We start from the raw sequence: 19,205 nt of genomic DNA on the forward strand, positions 1-19,205 counted from the left end.
AAATTAGATTTGAAAAAAATTAGATTTCATGTGTAAAAAATTGGGATAATTAGAAAACATTACTACAAAAAAATAAAAATTATTAGAAAGAATTAAAGTTCAAATAATATTATAATTTTTCAAAAAATTTGAATTTAAAAAAATTGGAATTATTAGAAAAAGAATTATTATACAAAAATCATAACAATAAGAAAGCATTAGATTGGACAAAATTTGAATTTTTTGGAAAAAAATAGAATTATTAGAAATTTTTTTTTAAATTTAAAATTTTGGAAAAAATTTGGTTTAAAAAAAATAAAATTATAAGAAAAATTAAAATTTTTGAAAAAAAAATATTTTTTTAAAAATAGAATCATTGAAAAAATTAGATGTGAAAAATCAGAATTTATAAAAGAAATTAATTCACAGATATTTTTAAAACAGATCAAAATTTGAATTTTTGTAAACATCGTAAAAATTTCCAAAAAAAGTTCAACTTCCCGTATTGCATGCTAATAGAGAAGTTCTTTTTTATAATCTACGCAAAAATGCAATGGACTCTGTTCCATTTCTGTACCTAAATTGGAGATATATGGAGATGGAAAATATATGGTACTTACAAGTAGCCATAACAACTGCTGTTCTACAATTTAAAATTGAGTGATTTTTCATTGGATTAAATTGACAAATCATGTAGGAAGTGAAGTGAACTCCGACGATCAGCCTATGCAAATTCCAAAGAAATCTATAATGATCATTTCCAATGCAATTACAGTAAAACGAAATGTCTAAAAAACTAATTCAATTCCACTTTTGTGAAACTTGGAAATAAATTTCTAATCAAACTAATTTTTTTTTATTAATTGATTAGAATCACGCGATTAATCGGCGAAGTTTTGTTCATTTGGTTTCACGGGCCCTTGAAAAAAGCACACCGTAGGAAAAACAAAAATAAGTGCGCGCGTGTTACCTGCCGTTTGCGATGTTTATTTTCAGAACAAACGTGTTCCAAAAGAGCCTTTAGTGTTATTTCCTTCAGTGATCGCCTAAAGAATTGCTGATGCTACAAGAAAATGGAAAAAAAAGACTGTATTCCAGAGTGTTATACATATATTTTTTATGGAGTAAAAAAGTGTAATGGGCCATAACACAAACGCTCGTTAAACAACTCTGAACGAATACAAAAAAAAAAATGAACTCGCTTTTCTACTTCCATTTTCTATTCTTATTGGGAGACTCTTGAGCAAACAAACGCTCTATATCTCCGATAAAATAAGCATTTCCTAAATTTATTCTAAGAAAATTCTCGCTTTTGGAAAAGAAGGAAAAACTTTAAAAAAAAAAAAAAAAAAAGCGAGACGCGTGCCTTGAAGGCAATTTTATTTTCTTATTATTTTTGGTACATGGTTCATTAAGTATTGATACACAGAGCAACAATCTATAGATCCATAGTTCTTCAGGCTATGTAGATTTCTTCTTCTTTCGGAGCTCCGAATGCATGCAAATTTTTTTCCATTTGAAGTATGCATGCACTGTATATGTGTTTGTGTGTGTTTCTGTGAGTGGCACGAGCAACTCTTCCCACGAAAGAAATAGAAATGAAAGAATATCGATATGTTTTTCGGAATTTGATACTACTTGCGGTTCGGATAAAAAGTTCGATGCGAAGTATTGATTTTGGGAATTCTTCGGAATGAAGGATTGTGAGTTATGATATGCGTATGTAATCCAACATGAATTTTTTTTCTTATTCTTTGCCTTCTGGTTTTACGTGATTTTCCTTCGAGAAATATCTAACAGATATGGGACAGACAATATAAGAAATAAGCAAAGAATGACTGAATTTAGGGGTGGAGCTATGAAAAAAAGGCAAAAAGAGTGCTCTTTCTCAACTGTTTAGTTAGTGAATATAATCCAGATATATTTAGTTTAAATGAGACCTAGGAAATAAGACAATAATTTCAAATTAATTAACAATAAAATATTTCTTTCTGAAATTCTGGGAAGGATAGACACACACACCTCAGATTTAACTTAGAGCAATAATAGCTTGTGTTCATCCAAGAGTGTCTGTGTCAAGTTTCATCTATTGTTAATACGTCGATCAAGCTTCCAAATTAAAGTTCATTTAAAAAAATTTAATATTTAATTCTTCATAATTCACAAAATAAGTCTTCATTAATAAGTTCTCAAAAATAAATCTTCAAAAATAAGACTTCATCATTCAAAATAAGTCTTCAAAAGTGAATCTTCACGAATGAGACTTCATAAATTCAAAAAGCTCCCATCTTTCATTGATAACACATGTTTAATATAAATCTAGCTCGGATCCCTACACAAGTACCCAAGTGTTTCTTAGCCTTTTTTCGCCAATGGCCCCTTTTGTCCATATTTTCTTCTTGAGCCCCCTCCCCGTCTTACCCAGGAGTCCCATCTTTAGCCAGTAGCAAGACTCTTTCTACTTATTGAATTGATTTTTTCTCAGTAAATTTATAGGGAACAAAAATTTTATAAATAAGGTTAATTTCTGGATCCCTGGACAAGAGCTTAGTAAGCTTCTTTATCTCTTGTGGAGTTCCCCTGAGGCAATGCCAAATCCTCCTAGATAGTATTATTTGAGAAGCTAGATAGTATCTTGTAGAAGACTTTAAGAATGCGTGGATGGATCCATACGCTAAGATGACCTGGTCAAATCGAGAATTCCGCTGAATTCCGAAAACAGTCATACTTTTTCTCTCCATATTTCACATAAAGCTTTATTTCTTCTCATCTGAATTTTTTCAACACTTCTCCGTGCCAACTAACGGCCTACATGGTTCCCCTTCCACTTTACTTCCACCCGTGCCCCTCCCTCCTCAAGAATATCCCAGGACCACAAGGAGGTCATATGACCCCCAGGTTGAGAGCCATTGCTATAATATAACACTTATAATAGTATCAAAAAGGGGGGGGGGGGGGAATTAATTCAATATTTTTTTGATCATGCGATTTAAACTCAGATAACAATCCCCAATCCTTATCGAATTCAATACGAGAATATTTACGATTTCGGGTTGAAGTATTCGAGTAAATATAATCTTTAAGCATATTGTTTCCGAATAAAAGGAGCTAGAAAAATATTAAGATCCGAACGTTTTTTATTCGCTACTGAAAAGTCAAAAATAATACTTTGAGTAAAGAATTTCCCGAGGTACATAAAAAAGTTTTATTTCTCCAAAAACTCCGAAAAGAAGATAAGAACAACCGTTAGATTATTTTTCTTTATACATACATATATATATATTTATATTTTTTTTAACCTCTCAAACTGCCAGTGAAACATTTTTGACTAAAAATGAAAGTCACACAAAAAACTGACTTTCTTCCCTTTTTTTTTTATTATTCCCCAAAAAAACATATTCTTTCAGTGGAAAACATTTGCCGCGTTTGAACGGCAATTTTACGGGAGTAAACCCGTCAAAAAAGATAACTGTAAAAAAAATACCCTTCAAAAGGTAACATTCTGGAATGTTCTTGGAGTATTACATAGGAAAAAACTATCCCTTCAAAAAAAAATGTATTATACTTTTTCAAACTCAATTTTTTTTTTCCTTATTTGAAAAAAAAAAAATTTTCTTTTTATATAAAAGGGAAAAAAATCTCATATTTTATATAAGAATATGTTATACGAATTCTCAGAGCGTGTGTTAAAAGACTTTATATGGAATACAATATGTACATGAAAGGAAATCAGGAATGATGTATACACTCGGAAAACAATAAATTGTTCGAGAAGAATTCGACCATAAAATTGTTTTTGAAACATTGGGATCAGAATATATAACTCGGAATTTGATTTATGAGTTGTATGTTTCTACTCTTATGTTTCATCTGACGATGGCCAAATTCTTGGCGGCAATAAATCTGGTGAATGGCATAGCTTTCGCATAAAAAACTACGGTATTTAACTGAATCATACTTGCTCAACTTCTGGCCAGCAGGTTAAATGTGACTCGTGGAACCCAACTCAACATTAAACTTACATGAACTCTAGTTCTAAATGCTATCTGGACTACACAATGTTTCCACAATGCTGCACTGAATGTTTTCCTAACAATACCTCATTAATGTTTTCCTATACAATGCTCCAGCAAACAATGTTTTCCTAAACAATGCTCCAGCAAACAATGTTTTCCTAACAATGTCCCATTGATGTTTTCCTAACAATGTCCCATTGATGTTTTCCTAACAATGTCCCATTGATGTTTTCCTAACAATGTCCCATTGATGTTTTCCTAACAATGTCCCATTGATGTTTTCCTAACAATGTCCCATTGATGTTTTCCTAACAATGTCCCATTGATGTTTTCCTAACAATGTCCCATTGATGTTTTCCTAACAATGTCCCATTGATGTTTTCCTAACAATGTCCCATTGATGTTTTCCTAAACAATGCTCCAACAATGTTTTCCTAACAATGTCCCATTGATGTTTTCCTAAACAATGCTCCAACAATGTTTTCCTAACAATGTCTCATTAATGCTTTCTCAAGAATGCCTCGTAAATGTTTCCTGAACAATGCTACCTCAAACAATGTTTCCTGAACAATGCTACCTCAAACAATGTTTCCTGAACAATGCTACCTCAAACAATGTTACCTGAACAATGCTACCTCAAACAATGTTTCCTGGACAATGCTGCCTCAAACAATGTTTTTCGAACAATGCTCCACTAAGCAATGTTTTTCGAACAATGCTACCTCAAACAATGTTTTTCGAACAATGATACCTCAAACAATGTTTTTCGAACACTGCTCCACTAAGCAATGTTTTTCGAACACTGCTCCACTAAGCAATGTTTTCCAAAAATAATTACTCCACTAAACATTTTTTCCCAACACTCAACTAAATATTTTGAACAACGTTCATTTATTATGATAATTAATTATATTATAAATATAATTTAAGTTTTATATATATATATATATATATATAAATATAATTTAAGTTATATATATATAAATATATTTTAAGTTATATATATATATATATATATATATATATATATATATATAAATATAATTAAGTTATTAGTTAATAAATATTAATTATTTAATATTTATTAACGTTCAACAATGCTTTGTTGATGTTTTCTCAAAAACTCCACCCTCAACAATGTGTTTTCATTAAAGCTCCGCTAAAAACTTTCTCCCAAATAACATTCCACTAAACGATTTTTTTCTAACAATGCCTATAAATGTTTTCCGAACAATTTACGCTAAACAATTTTTTCCAACAGAGCATGCTAAACAATGCTTTCCAACAGAGCATGCTAAACAATGCTTTCCAACAGAGCATGCTAAACAATGCTTTCCAACAGAGCATGCTAAACAATGTTTTCCAACTGAGCATGCTAAACAATGCTTTCCAACAGAGCATGCTAAACAATGTTTTCCAACACTTCTCAACTAAAAAAAATTTCCTTAACAACGCTAAATTATGAACAATGTTTTCCTAACAATGCTCGGATAAATAACTTTTCCCCCGCGACAATGCTCCGCTAAACAATTTTTTACCAACAACGCTCCACAAAAACAATGTTTTTCTATCAATGCGTCGTTGGCTCGTTTACCCAACAGTATGTGGTTGATTCGTATATCCCAACAATATGTCGTTGATTCGTTTACCCAACAACATGTCGTCGGTTCTTTTACCCAACAGTGCATGCTAAACAACATTTTCTCAAAAATACCCGCAAGACAATGTTGTCTCAAAAATATCAGTAAAAAACAATGTTGTCACAACAATACCCAGTTAATATTTTCCTGACAATATCCCAAAAGACAAATATCTTTATAACAGTTTCTGTCAAACAATTTTTTTCCAACATGCCCGTTAAACAAACAGAACATACAGCATGACTTTTTTTCCCCCTCACTTTTGCCAGCATGGGCTGAATTTGATCAGTCTCTTTTGATGCGATTGCTGACTCCAGTCAGCGATTCCCGAACGGAATCGCCTCAGAGTTTTTCCCAAAAGCTCTGAGGGTGCTCATAAGCTTGAACACTGATCTATGGATTCTAGATTCTCATTCGATGGGAGTGCTAGAAAGCAATTTCAGGGGCGCAAGCTTGAAAACATTTCCTTGATTAATTAGAATACATTAAAGGGGGAAGGGAGTAGTGACTATTTAAGAGGTTCTAAACCTTAGATCGATTCTCGAAATTCTGAAACGCTATTCAAAGGTTTCAATAACCTACACAATAATTCGAAAATTAAAGACATCAATGTTTCTAATGACATACTATTTATGATATTTTAGAATATATAATCCCCAATAATCATTATCTCTTATACTATTTAACAATGCGACTTATTCCTTGCATATCCTCAAGATAATTTCTGAAATGAAATGGGTGGATGAAATTAAAAACCGTCGAGTTCAACAAACTCCCCTAACGAGACACGAGAAATGTGTTCCAAGATATAACAACCCCCTCCTTCCTCAGACACAGTATAACCACTATATCATATTCCTACTCCTCCACCTTCAATGCAAAAGACGGAGAGAGAGTAAATCTTCATTACGAATTACAGGGAGCCATGGAATGGCATGCACGTAATTTATGGTAATTACGAACATCAAGGAACAACAGGAATCCTACCATTCGAGGAGCCATTCCAGCTCCGCGAGAAAGAGAGAAGGGATCCCGTTTAAATCGCTAATGACTACTAGTACATACTAGTAGCGTGCGTTCCAAGGATGCCCGAAACTTCTGGAACAATTACCCACCGACTTTTTAACGGATCTTATTATATACTCTTTCATCCATTACACCCATTCTAAGTAATAGAGTTTTTTTTTATTTAGCGATCGATAACACACACACCCAGTGATATTTAAATTGAGATGGAACATCAAGCGAATCATAAATACTGTGAATAATGAATGTTGGAGGCATTCATTATTCATAATTCAACATGAGTACTTGGGATTGGTATGTAATTGGTCTCATGGAGGACTGGCATTAAGATATAGGGAGTGGAATTATATTCTGGTAGACCGTACATGCTCCATCTGTGGCCTTAAAGGTACACAAATAAAACTGCCAATAGTTTGCTAATGTGACCGAAAAATTGCCAATCATTGCCAAAAACGATGTCAAAGGTAAAAGTAAAATTGTGCCAATTATTGCTGAAACCGCCAATTGCGGAAAACAAAAAGAAAAGCAGGGAAGAGAGAGAGCTTGGGGGGGGGGGGAAATCCCTCTCCGTTGTTATGCTGAAATATGAAAAATAATGCTCCAAAATATGAAAATATGCCTTTTAGTTCTGATCGCGAAAAATACCCTAAAATTACTGAAAATCATTAAAAAAATGCCTTAAAACTTTTGAAAATCATGAAAATATGCCTCAAAATTACTGAAAATCATGGAAAAAACCCTTAAAATTACTGAAAATCATGAAAAACGCTCTATTGCGTAAAATACCTAAATATGTAAAAGCATAAAAAATATGCAGTCTAGAAATTCCAGCCTTAATCGTCCCAGGCCCCGTGGAGCCCTGTCAACCCTACCCTTGTGCAGGACCATGACCATACATTAATGAAATTTTACGGTGACAAGTCGTAAATTCCGGATTCTTTATGAAAGAATGATTCTTATGAATGAAATATTTTTATAACAGGAAGGTATATGTGGAGGTGATTTCAATGAAAAATTTTGTAACCTAGCCAAGAGGAGTTCGGGTGCTCAAGGTATGAACATTTCTGTGGGTGCCCACTTTTTCAAATTTTTACTTCCATAAAAACTGCCTTCCCCTGGGGAAACATAGAATGGGAATCGCCAATAACGAAATTAAATCGAATAAAAAAAGAAAACGCGAAAAATTTAAAGAAAAAGTCTTCAATGATTGGGGAGCCCTCTGTTAAATTCGTGGCCCTGGGCTCAGACAAATTAAAGCACCGCTGATCTTATTATCATTCGAAATTCCCATTATCGTATTTCAATAGGAAATTTCGAACTATTCAATTTCATTGTGGCCCAAGAATTGTTGGATTCGCGTGGCTCACGCTTCCCGAAAGGTTGAGCACCCTTGTTTTAGACCAACTAATCCAATGGTCGTTTCTTCAAACCAAGTTGTCAATGACCCCAAGTACCTTGAAAGAATCCTTTTGTCACGGAAACAGAACTTTAGAGAAACGTCATCAAAGTCATTTCTTGACACCTTCAAGGATTAATATAATCCGTTGAAAACGAACAAACTCATGTACTTCCGTCATTTGATACGAGCACTACCGGTTCAATAAACGGAACGGAAAATATTTTCATTCGTTGTATATCTAATATACAAGGCGGGCAAAAAAAGAAATAGACGATTTCAATATTTAATATGGAAATATTCCCCACCCGTTAAGACACCGTATTACACACACACACGTGCTAAGCGCGCACGTGTTTACATTTTTTGCAGCAAATTAGAAATTTTTTTTTATGGGAGAACCCTTCGCGTCCTCTGGTAGAAGTCAATGCGATAATCCAATTCTTACCAAACACACACTCCAGCAATATACACCAAAAGTCAATTTTCTGAGATGTACCCTATGGAAACGTACACGGTAGACTTTTTTTAAGGAGAAAGATATCAAGTAAATTATAATATTATATTATAAGTGTGGAGGTGATCCTCATGATTCTCCTCATTTTTATATTATTATATAATAGAATTATTAAGTAAATTATAATAACCCTTACCCCCAGAGCGACGCTATATTCGATGAAGAACCCAAGAGTGCTCGATGTTTCTGCCCGATTTCGAGATATTTTTATCTTCCCCAGCTTTCCCATTAGGACAAAACATTTCCATTCGACAATAAGCATTACGCAGATTTGAGTATTGACACATTGTCAGAATAGCTATTTGGGTACTCTGCTTATGATGGACGAGAGTTGAATACCCCTGCTTTAACTCAGTGAACAGCTTTTGCTGCAACTCAAAGAAATCAGTGCCGACTTCATTCTTGTCCAAGATAATGATGCTCTGCGATAGTGGTACGGGCGTGCAGAATTTAACTTTGGTCACTATTTGCTTCTGCTGCAGAAAGGCTGTGTGACAGTCATGAATATGGCTTAGAAAAATTTGTTATGAAATCTGGACCTTACACTATAGGAGGATACGGTGGGAGGGCGGATGGGGCGACCGTACCCCATTCCCTAAAAAATTCGTATTACTAGCATAGATGGAATCCAAAATTTGCCCCCCCCCCCCGTTCGAAGAGCCTGTATTCGCTTATGTCTTACACCCTGTGACTTTTCTGATAAGAATTTGCTCCCGTGCGTCATGAGCAGGGCCGACGTAACGCTTGGACCACCCGGGCACGATCTGGGACCTCCTGTAATGATAATGAGATATGATACCATGATCTTCAAGACTTAAGAATGTAAATTTGTGGGTTGATACTTTTGGCTAGATGGGGGGGACCGTGATATCACTTTGCCCGAGGGCCCCCTGATGTTGTGGAGACGATCATGGTCATGAACTGGATTATTACATTGGTATCTGCCGGGCGACTAAGCAATAGCACGTAGAAAATTTATAATCAGCTACAAAAAAAAAAATTACAGATAAATAAACTAACTCATGGATTTCCAACTGATATTCCGCGGACTCCTGAGACTTCACGAGATCCTTCCTTCCAGGGGTTCCATGGTATCAAAAGCAATAAAAATTTCCATTGGTGTTATCATAAAAATTGCTATATTGGAAAACATTAATGTTTTTTTTTTCTCTTGGGTTCCGTAGAATAATATCGTAACCATCAAGGGTTCCGTAGAACAGTCTCATAACAGTCAAGGGTTCCGCATGAACTAAAACGTTGGAAAGCTCTGTACTAACTCATGCAAGTAATTTACATGTGATGCCTATTTTCGGGTGAGATGTTAAACGTGTCCTCTTTTCTTTTTGTGTCCGCTTGTATTATTTAATTTTCCAACAAGATGTTTAGAATGGTACATTTTGAAAATACATTCTTACACCGTTGTAAAAAAAAATGCAAATGTTATCCTTAAGTCAAGAAACTACCTGAGGCCATTGTGTCAAGTTAAAAAGTTATAGGATCCTCAAAGTGATCGAACGCTTGTGAGTTAAGAACAAGACGTGACGCTTGGAGTTTTTATGGCTCAAGAACTGCATAAAAGCGAATCTCGAGATATACTGATGAATCATTCATTTCCCCCCCCCCCTCCCGAAGACCAAATTCAATAGATATTCGTACGTACGTACGTACATACACACAAAAAAACATCAAACGAAAACTGAAGATTTCTAAAGAAAAGACTTTAGAAAGATTCAAAGAAGAAAAAAAAAATACATACGATTCAAGTATTTTTTTTATGGAAAGTAGGAAGAAATGAGTTCTGCTTCATGAAATATTGAAAAAGTTCTATGAAAAAAGAGAACCTCTCCTCTTTGTGTATCCCCGAGAAACATTGACGTGTATTGAATACTCAAATACGGTGTGAAAAAAAAAGAAAACGAATTTTTTTTTTCTTTTACTTCAACACATCTTAACATCTGACGTCATCTTATGCATGAACGGAAGCCAAGCATTTACATCTATCTTCCAATAACATACTATTTACCATTGTATTAAAACAATTACGGAAACGTTCTTCCTTTTGTAGTGATATTCCACCGTTCCAGGAAATTTTATTAGAAATTTGAACGGGCGGGACACATGAAAAAGAGGTATTTAGAGATAATCAGCGTTAATCGCTTTTTTTTTCACTGACATATTTATAATTCGGATTATTACACTCTTCAAAATAAATTTTATTACTCCTTGACCTGCGCTCATCTAAAGGTTGAGCACCCTTGCGCTATACAGCATACTACTGTATATGACTTATACCCCTCCTTCAAAAAGCCCTGGCGAATGAACCCATCCAACGGAACAATTTTAAAACCTGATGCTTACAGATATAAATCACCACGAACACAGCTGTAACCTAGTCCATTTTTTTTTTATCAGAACTGGGAGACGAAAGAGAAGAGATAATATGGAAAACGTATCCGGGGGGGAAGCCCACATACACGCACATCAACATCATCCTGTAAAACGAAGGAGGGCACGTGCCCCCATCACTACAAAATGGAAAACAAGGGTAACGTGGGGGGAGTTAGGATGGGTTTCTCTTTCCATGCTACAACAACAGCTGTGGGACCTTAATGACAAGCTCTCTAGCCCTCCCCTCATATCTATCTCTTTCGCTCCTCTTTCCATGGATTCAATCCCGCCGGGTGACACTCCATTTTTCTCGGATGGACAAACCCTTGTTTACTACAGAACTGCAGACATCAGTTGCTCACCCCACAGGAGAAAAAAAAATTTTTTTTGGTTCTATAAATAGAATTATCATGACAGGTTCTGGGAACCTTTGTTGGTGATGAGCTAAGCCATCTTTCGTCTGTACATGTGCCTGTGAGGCTATGATGATGAGGAAAGTTTATAGAAATTTTTTTAAGATCATGTGATAGAAAAATTACAGGTATCCCTCGCTTTACGCGATTTTGAAAAGTAGATTTTAGTAATCGTGACCTAAAAAATTTGGCCTGTAGTTTGTGACGTGAATCTTGTAAATGGGCTTTGCAAATTAGAGATATGATGTGGTTAAAATGATAGAATCCGCTGTATCTTTATGATTTAGATGAAAAAAATGCGGGACAAACGCTCGAATCAAATTCGCCAGATCTCACTAATCAACAGCTTTTGGTAAAAAGCAATTTATTTGGCAGTGCTATCAAAATTTTCATCAAGGAAAAATATCCTAAAATGCATAATACAAACACAAATGCCACAACAGGCAAGTTGCCCATCAAAAATATGGATGTCAAATATATAACCAAAATACAGCAACCCAATACAGTATAAAAGCATATACAGTCGAATACCGTTTTAACGAATACCGTTATAGCGAAAATCTCGTTTTAACGAACACTTTTCTAATCCCCCCAGATAAGTTTACGTAGGGACATTTTTAAATAACCTGGAATTCCTTTACAACGGAATTTCGTTATAACGAAGTGATTTCTACGGTCTCTTTGAGTTCGTTATAACGGGATTCAACTACATAACAAAAAATGTAATAATAGTAGTAATAATGATAATAATAATTTATTATTAATTATCACTACCCTAAAAAAATGATTATAGTTGTCTTATCCAAGTGTTCATAGCTTCTTGATTTATCCCAAATGTCTATCGTCTTTTAAACGTATCAATCATGTTAGAATTCAAGACCCCCCCCCCCGCCAGAGGTAAGCTGTTTCATTTATTCACAACCCTATTGGAGAAAAATTCCCTGCGATACCACAACCTGGAATTGTCCCTTACTAAGCGATGCTGGTGTCCCCTTGTCAAAGTAGTTGATTGATGATGTATTAATAACTTATGGTAAATCCTATCCATCCCGTTGAAAATTTTACACACTTCGATCATATTTGCCCACTTGCGTTTCTCCAATGTATACATATTTAAAAAATCAAGTCTTTCTTCATAGCTCAAGCCATGGGGGGGTATAGCTCAGTGGTAGAGCATTCGACTGCAGATCGAGAGGTCCCCGGTTCAAACCCGGGTGCCCCCTTGCGGCAAGCTTTGAATTTGTGCACGTGTATCCTGTTTTTTCATGTTCTATTTTCAGATTCGGACCTATGAAAAAACCCAACAGAAGACAAGATGTGAGAGAAGTTGGTGTTGCAGATTGGCTGATGTTGGGAACAGAGTACGGTGATGAAGGCGGATGGCTCGGGCTGTTTTCGTTGGTCTCTTGCGGGCGATCCGCCCGGGCTCCTTGGCAATATCCCTGGAGGGACAGAGCCTGGGCCGTGACTGGTTTGTCGGGCTCCTTGGCAGTCGGCGACTTTGGGGGTGTGATTGCCGCGAGTCGGAGGCGATGGGGGCCTCGGTGGGGTTGGGTCCTGTGGCTTACGGGCCCGGACATCAAGAGAATTTTTCCAGCATGGCGTGGGTCGGAGTTCGGCCCGTGGTCTTGGTGGCTAGCGGGGCTTTTTTTTTTTCCAGCATGGCCCAGCCGCAAGATAGCCTGCTTATATCCCACAAGGGACAGAGCGGGGACCATGTTTGGTGTTTGCATAACTCAAGCCCTGTGTCCCAACAAGAGCACGCGTAGCTCTTCTCTGCACCCTTTCCACCAAGTCTATATCCCTGTGTAATGCATTGGTCTCCGAAACCTTACGGCATACTCCAGTCCAGGACAAACTAAACCTCGGGAAAGCGGAAGAATGACTTTAGGAGAACGCGAAGAGACCTTTTTTCAACAATGAAGCCGAGCTTTCTATTCGATTTTTTGACCACCGCTGATCAATGTTCAGAAAACCTAAGCCGCTCGCCAATGAGAATTCCCGAGCGGCTTAGGTTTTCTGAACTTTGTTAAAACTATAATTATCATATACATATAATGATGTCATGCATAATGTGCCAATATAATGGAACTATAATTGTCATATTGCAAGGGGCATTGAGAATTCTCTGACTCTTTCTACTACTACGTCTACTACTTAACCGAACATGCACCTTGTACCTCTGCGGAATTTTAAGTATTATGTTGACGGTCTGCCTGCTCTCTGCGGCGGGACTATTTGAAATGGGAATACTCTCTTACTACTGATGTTTTCATAAAAAAAGACGAAAAATGTCAGCCTAATCTCGACTGTTTCATTAGGGGAAAGTTATCACCCTATAATACTAGGCTCCCCCCACACTCACTAAAATTAATCAAAAGTGGTGAGGACAGAAGTAAAAACTATTACAGTAAAATCTCTCTTTTGCGGACACTGGGGGACAAAAGAATTCATCTGTAAAAGAGAGGTGATCGTTAATAAGGGGTTTGAAATGCATACTTTTACTATGCAAGGGGAAATTATTACTTGGCCGTAAAAGAGGGGTGTCCGTTAAGAGGGGGGGGGGGTTTACTGTAATTAATTAAAGTCATTCATATTAAGTTAAAAAAATTCACGAGATTTATTTAAAAGTTTGATTTATGTTTCTAAGGAAGCACTCCATCTCTATCTCGCCCATGTTAAATTCACCTCACGTTACGTGATTTCGTTTTAGGCGATTATTTTGTGGAACCAACTATTCACGTAAAGCAAGGGACTCCTATCCACTTTTGATTTCTGGGAAAACGTTTAAAACCAAAATACAAAGTTAAGTCGCATTATTGTGACGAATGCGGATGGATGGTCACTATACCTATAGCCACTAGAATATCCTTATACAGACACCTTAACTATATCCATGGCAGTAAAGTTGCTTGGGTAGAAATGTCAATATCGAATTTTTATTGAGAAAGGGTTGCCCTCCCCGATGGTCCACAGTGTCCACTGTTTATCCAGGCCTGCTGCTTATACAGACCTGGTGACCGGTCGGGTCACCGGCTGAAATTTTTTCCGGCACAACCACGTCCTTCCGGACACTGAGCTAAAATCACTTGGGTAAGGTCATCCAATTCCCCTGACGCGAACCTAATCGAGCACATTTGGGGCCAAAGATAGAATGAATGGCAGATACCAGCTCTAAGATCTTCCAATCTTGGCTGGTAAGATCTCTAAGATCTTCCTGGCTCTAAAGATCTTCCAACGCCAACTTTCTAGCAGTTGTCATATAAACTGCAGGAAAGAGACTTTCTGTATCGAGGAAAGAGACATTTTCCTGGATATTATGCCGAGGAAAACTTGAAAAAAAAATCCTACTGTTCTCTGCCGGGAATCGAATCCCGGTCCTATTTCAATTCGCCTTGCAAATGCCATTCACTGAAGTCTTGAAGGCTGCTGAGTACTTCAGCGCGTCATGCATCAGTGCACGGAATAAGAAAAGCAAAATCGTATCTCCTGTGATGTATATGGACAGCGCGCTTGCCCAACTGCAAGAGAACCGGGGTTCGATTCCCGGCGGTGATTAGGAAAATGTTCTTTGCTAGTTCCCTTCGGCATAATATCCAGAAAATACCTCTTTTTCCTGGATGTATTGGGCTGAGGAAAAATTACCTCACTCTCGAAACTTTCTGGATAAAATGCCCAGGAAAATTTTGGAAAGGAAAGTTAGTTGTATCCTCCGGTCTTCTTCCAAACAGGGCAATTGCGCTAACCAATACACCAGCACAACTTCTGTGACAACCATGCACAGTATCCCATTCTTCCAGACCCATCTCATTGCTATCCGAATTACACAAATCATTTCTGGATAATACCGTGTAATCATATTAGTGTGATTCGACTTTTTAAACACGCGATTTGGCTGTTAGAAGTTAATTGATTACCAAAAAAAAAATCACCCTAATCTCTAGTTTAATTGTATCTAATCCTTAAACTTAAGAGGAAAGGCTAGAAATCACTGATGTGACCTTTATTCATCTCCTGACAGAAATAAGAAATACACAAGTAGCATTCAGTTATTGTAGTTTATTTACCTATTTTTTTTTTATCCTCATTAATTCGATATAATCCCGTCCGGCAGAGGATGGGCTTAATTTGAAGCTTATACAAATAACAAGTAAATAAAAAAAAACCTGAAGAGGGGGGGGGGGGTGGAAAGGCCCTCAGTTATACTCTCTGTCCGTGACTAATACTTTCATGTCACGTGATGTAATTACAACTCTGTCTTTTTTTTCTACTTTTATTATATATTTTTTGAAACGCGTTTGCCTGTTACAGCAATAACACTCACAACACAAGCAGAACTTGTTTCGAGTTCGACCTTGATACATAAGAGAAAGAAAAAATAGAGTATATGATGCTCTTTCTTTCTGACCAACGTACTGTGTTATTATTATTATTATCATTATTATAAAGGAGAAGGACGGATGGACCAACATTTGATCTCCCGTGTAACAAAGACGCTATCAAAACAACCACGTAATTTACTAGACTGGGAAGAGAAATATACACGCTTATTACCAAAGCGGAAGAATACATTTCAAAACAACGTGACTAATATGGGAGAAGTATTGTCGTACCGCAACTTATTTTTTTCTCACGATCATCCAAAGAAAATAATTCGTTTGTTAAAAATATTCATCCACAGTTTGTTTCGGGACAAATATCCACTTGGAGTCGGGACCTTAAAACCTGAAGGACTTGGTTCGTTGGATATTCAATCATGCAATTTGACACCACTGTATCGTATTACTTTTTTTTATGGGAAACAGTACAAATCCTTCTAGGTAGGAGGAAATTGTTGCATGGCCTTACTTAGAATGCAGGCCATTTTAAAAAAATTTAATTGGTGGGTCACTTGAAAAAAAAAACCATTTAAAAAAGAATTTATACTAGAGTGTTTTTTAAAACTATGTACATAGCCATCAGAAATTTTAATTCTGGCAAATTAGATATGCATAAATATATATTTATTTGTTTATATTTTTAATGTAGTATTCATTAACTATTGTCATTCCAAGCCTTAGTGCTTTTGATGATAAAGAATTAAAGGGAATGCAAAATTAATAAAAATAATTTAAAGAAAATCAATCAAAAGAATTCAAAGAAATTAATCAAAGGGATTCGAAGAAAAAACCCATCGAAATAATTTGAAAAAAAATTGTATCGTGATAATAATTTTAAAATAACTAAATTTTGCATATTTATGGAAATTATTAAAATTATCATCAGCAGTGAGTTTTATAAATATTATCAATGTTCTCTTCACGTTTCTTGGCATAATAATCACCAAAATAGAGAGATATAGATGGCTTTTTTCTCAGCCAGAGATATCAAGGAAACAGTTATTTTCCGGATATTATGCTGAGGTGAGCTCGGAAAGAAAAGTCATCACGTCTCCGCCGGGACTCGAACCCAGGCCCTCTTGCATACCGGGCAAGCATGCTACCATCTACACCACTGGAGACACATGAATCTGCCTTCCTAACCATCTATATCTCTCTAAACCGTCCCACCCGGGGGCCATTTCCTGAAGTTAAGAGAGGCTACCACTGCCTCTACTTCAGCGCCTCACGACACAGTGCGTGAAATTAGGAAGACAGATTCATGTGTCTCCAGTGGTGTAGATGGTAGCATGCTTGCCCGGTATGCAAGAGGGCCTGGGTTCGAGTCCCGGCGGAGACGTGATGACTTTTCTTTCCGAGCTCACCTCAGCATAATATCCGGAAAATAACTGTTTCCTTGAATCACCAAAATAATTTGAAGAAAATTCTTAAAAAGCATTTGAAGAAAATTCATCAAGAGGATAAAGAAAACTCATCAAGAGGATAAAGAAAACTCATCAAACGTATTTATAGAAAACTCATCAAACGTATTTATAGAAAACTCATCAAACGTATTTATAGAAAACTCATCAAACGTATTTATAGAAAACTCATCAAACGTATTTATAGAAAACTCATCAAACGTATTTATAGAAAACTCATCAAACGTATTTATAGAAAACTCATCAAACGTATTTATAGAAAACTCATCAAACGTATTTATAGAAAACTCATCAAACGTATTTATAGAAAACTCATCAAACGTATTTATAGAAAACTCATCGAAAGGTTCTGTAGAAAACTCATCAAAAGTATTTGTAAAAAACTCATCAAAAGTATTTGTAAAAAATTCATCAAAAGGTTCTGTAGAAAAATAATCCAAAGGATTTGAAATTTGAAGAAAATCAATCAAAAGAACGTGAAGAAAATAATTCATAATTCAAACGAATTTAAAGAAAACTATCCAACAGAATTTGATAAAAATTATTATTTCATTATCAAAGAATGAAAATAAAAATTCAACAGAAAAAAATTATAGAACTTTTCTTAAGACTATGAAGGAAAATATACGTATTTTACACTATTTAATTATTTCTCTCCCTATGGTGTAAATCTTCATTCTTGGGAAACATAGGAAAGTAAATCGAGACATTTATAGACGAAAACCATACAAGTTGAACTAAATTATTCAATTTAAAGTACTTTTAAGTGCATTTTTGTATATAATATGTTGAAAGATCAATTCGAAAATTATTAATAAAAATATTTTTACGAGCATTACAGAATGGCATAATAATTACCAAAAACAAATCACCTAATCATTCAACGTAGTTTTCAATATCTCAGCAGATTTCTCTGAAATACTTGGGTTTCGGAATTATGAAAAATAATTTAAAAATAAATAAATATCACATAGTTATGAAACTCCTCCAATTTCCATCAGAGAGCAGCAATGTAATCATTTCATTATTTCTTTTCTAGAATCTTCTCTAAATCACAGACAAAAATCTTTTCCACACATTTATTTATATTAATTTAAAAATTATATAATTTTACGTATTTTTCTTCCGTCACTATTCTTTAATTATAAAGATTCAAGAGAAATTTATTTCATCATATCTCGAAGAATTCAAAGTATATCAATCAAAATGTAACGGACAGCATCGATATTTTTCTTCCAATCTGAATAAAATACGCGAAAAAAATATTTCTCACTATTGAAATTCATATTTTGAATCGATGAAATATTCTTTAAGAATAAAAATTCATTAAACTTTAGAAAATTATGGGGAAAAAAAATTTAACTTACACAGATATAATTCGTAAGAGAGAGACGAGCTTCTCTTCACCTCCGCGCTTGAGGTATTAAAATCCAGGTAAAGATGTGAAAAATAAGAAATTGTTGTTTTTCCCTTCTCGGTAAGAAATGGTCGCACACTCGCTCACTTGCAAAACCCAAACCGAAATGCCGGGTCGATTTTTCCGGTCTGACCCCTGTTACGCGTTACGGCTAGCTAGGCTACAGCTACGTCACGCCTACAATTCAAGGGCAGTTCAGATCAGCGCCATCTGTTGACTACCAAGTTAAACAGTTGCGACGTCCTATCGAAGTACCGGAAGTGCAGGTACAGGGTGCGTCAGAAGTTCGTCAGAAATTGAAAAAAAAAATTATTAAAAAGATGGAGAAAAAATTTTGGTTTACAGGAATTACAATCAAAGGGAGAGTTCCAAAAGTCTACGATAGATGGCACTGACTCGATTTAGGGGTGCTAACCACTCCCCCGATGGGTTTGTAATTTTTTTTTTCTGCACAGGAAAAATGTCGGGTTTCTTTCTTTTTTTTCATCCTATTCATCTGTCAATGACTAGGAATAAGGGACAAGACCATGGGCGGAGATACAGGGGGGGGGGCACGCCCCCGAAGGCGTTGGAATTGCCCCCCACACCAGAGTCAAACGTGGAGTCGACTGAT

General features: G+C 35.8%; 1 protein-coding gene and 1 non-coding gene across 2 annotated transcripts in view; one reads left to right on the forward strand and one right to left on the reverse strand.

Annotated features, from left to right (window-relative positions):
- LOC149069129 (neurotactin-like) overlaps positions 1-18,736 on the reverse strand; it is a 70,772-nt gene extending 52,036 nt beyond the window's left edge. Inside the window, exon 1 of the mRNA XM_089250656.1 lies at positions 18,543-18,736. The gene's annotated coding sequence lies outside the window, so the exon portion shown is untranslated. The remainder of the gene's footprint in view (positions 1-18,542) is intronic.
- Positions 12,527-12,598, forward strand: TRNAC-GCA (transfer RNA cysteine (anticodon GCA)). Its single transcript has one exon. It is a non-coding gene; the product is annotated as a tRNA-Cys (tRNA).
- Positions 18,737-19,205: the final 469 nt, after the last annotated feature.

This window comes from Pholcus phalangioides, unplaced genomic scaffold (assembly GCF_987345545.1).
Source record: "Pholcus phalangioides strain wild (caught in Gottingen) unplaced genomic scaffold, Ppha-v1.0 ptg000024l_1, whole genome shotgun sequence".
NCBI lineage: Eukaryota > Metazoa > Arthropoda > Arachnida > Araneae > Pholcidae > Pholcus > Pholcus phalangioides.